The sequence below is a fragment of the Eschscholzia californica genome, unplaced genomic scaffold, assembly GCF_041429995.1.
Source record: "Eschscholzia californica isolate CP2 unplaced genomic scaffold, dmEscCali1.0.p SCAF_94, whole genome shotgun sequence".
NCBI lineage: Eukaryota > Viridiplantae > Streptophyta > Magnoliopsida > Ranunculales > Papaveraceae > Eschscholzia > Eschscholzia californica.
In genome coordinates this window covers 15001-17500 of record NW_028238521.1, presented here as the reverse complement: position 1 = coordinate 17500, position 2500 = coordinate 15001, and positions in this window count along the sequence as shown.

The window sequence follows — 2500 nt, the reverse complement described above, 5'->3', positions numbered from 1 at the left end:
TCCAACAAACTTGCATTCGTTGGAAAGGTCTTTTCACAAGGATTCTTTTGATATATAATAATAGCGATTCCGATAAATATTTATTTTTTTATGAATTTTTAAGTGAATAAACAATTAAAAATTCAAAAAAAATAGAAAAAAAATATTTTTTTCCCGATTCTTTCTCCAATATTCCTGATAAATACCCACACACCCACATATGGAGAATGGTCGAAAATGCTCGAGTGGATATCGAGATGTCCGACGAAGCACCACTTGGAAGGGCCGAGGCACGGGACGCCCGAGCTGTTGCTCGGGCCGGCACGGGACGCGCATGGGACATCCCGGGACGGCATGGGACGCCCTCGCTACAGCTCGAGACGGCCAGGTACGCCCGAGACTTGGCTCGGGACGGCCTGGGACGCCCTCGCCATAGCTCGGGACGGCCTGGGACGCCCGAGACTAGGCTCGGGACGGCCTCGGCACAGCACGGGACGGCCTGGGACGCCCTTGCCACAGCTCGGGACGGCATGGGACGCCCGAGACTTTGCTCGGGACGGCCTGGGACGCCCTTGCCACAGCTCGGGACGGCCTGGGACGGCCTCGGCACAGCTCGGGACGGCCTGGGACGCCCGAGACTTTGCTCGGGACGGCCTGGGACGTCCGAGACTTTGCTCGGGACGGCCTGGGACGCCCGAGACTTGGCTCGGGACGGCCTGGGACGCCCTCGCTCCAGCTCGGGACGCCCTGGGACGGCCTCGACACAGCTCGGGACGGCCTGGGACGTCCGAGACTTTGCTCGGGCCGGCCTGGGACGCCCGAGACTTGGCTCGGGACGGCCTGGGACGCGCTCGGCACAGCTCGGCACAGGCCGGGACGCCCGAGCCGAGCTTCGGGTCGCACGAAATCTCTTCGTATTCCGACATATTAGAAGCTTCCCATCATGTAGTAGGCCGAGCTTTGCCCTTTGGATGCCCTATGGTGCTTGGCGAGCACTAGGGAACGTGCCAGCACAAGTGCTGTGCACGCTCTGGGGAAGGAGCTCAACCCTCCCCCTTATAGTGCAAAGTTATTGTTTTTCCTATTTTCACAAGGAAACATCAATTTTTTAACCAAGCATACTGGGCCTTTACTCCTTCGTTACTCGTCGGAATCCAGCAAACTTATACTCGTTGGAAAGGTCTTTTCGCAAGGATTTTTTTGATATATTATAATAGCGATTCCGATAAATATTTATTTTTCTATGAATTTTTAAGTGAATAAACACCGGAAAATTCATAAAAAATAGAAAAAAAAATATTTTCTTCCGTTTCTTTTCTCCAATAATTCATAAATAATACCTCAATAGTATTAATGAAGAGAGAGTCGAAATGGCCCGGGTGGATTTCGAAATGTCCCACGACCCCATAGAATGCACGGGCCAGCCGAGCCAAAAGAATGGGACGCGCACGGGACAGCATTGGTCAGGCTCGGGACGGCACGGGACAGCACGGGACGCGCATGGGACGGCACGGGACGCGAATGGGACGGCCTTGCTAAGGCTCGGGACGGCATGGGACAGCACGGGACGCGAATGGGACGGCCTTGCTAAGGCTCGGGACGGCATGGGACAGCTCGGGACGCGCATGGGACGGCCTTGGTGAGGCTCGGGACGGCCTTGGTCAGGCTCGGGACGGCATGTCACGGCCCTGGTGAGGCTCGGACGGCACGGGACGCGCATGGGACGGCACGGGACGGCCTGGGACGGCCTTTGTGAGGCTCGGACGGCACGGGACGCGCATGGGACGGCCTTGGCGAGGCTCGGGACGGCATGGGACAGCACGGGACGGCCTCGGCACAGCTCGGACGGCACGGGACGCGCATGGGACGGCCTTGGCGAGGCTCGGGACGGCATGGGACAGCACGGGACGGCACGGGACGGCCTCGGCACAGCTCGGACGGCACGGGACGGCCTTGGCGAGGCTCGGGACGGCATGGGACAGCACGGGACGGCACGGGACGGCCTCGGCACAGCTCGGACGGCACGGGACGGCCTTGGCGAGGCTCGGGACGGCATGGGACAGCACGGGACGGCACGGGACGGCCTCGGCACAGCTCGGACGGCACGGGACGGCCTTGGCGAGGCTCGGGACGGCATGGGACAGCACGGGACGGCCTCGGCACAGCTCGGGACGGCACGAGACGCGCATGGGACGGCCTTGGTGAGGCTCGGACGGCACGGGACGCGCATGGGACGGCCTTGGTGAGGCTCGGACGGCACGGGACGCGCATGGGACATCATGGGACGCACATGGGACACCTTATGGGGATCATCAAGGGACGTTGCACGGGACATTCTTTCCCACGAAGGGCATTTACATGGGACATCTTAGGAGTCGAGAGCCGGCACATGGGACAACGTAGTTCACACGCACGGAACACTTTACTTTCGTTTGGAACGTCGTGGGATCTTTATGTCCCCATTAGCACCGAACCTTTAACATGCTAGGAAGCTATGTTCGATCTTCTCGAAGTGTCGATG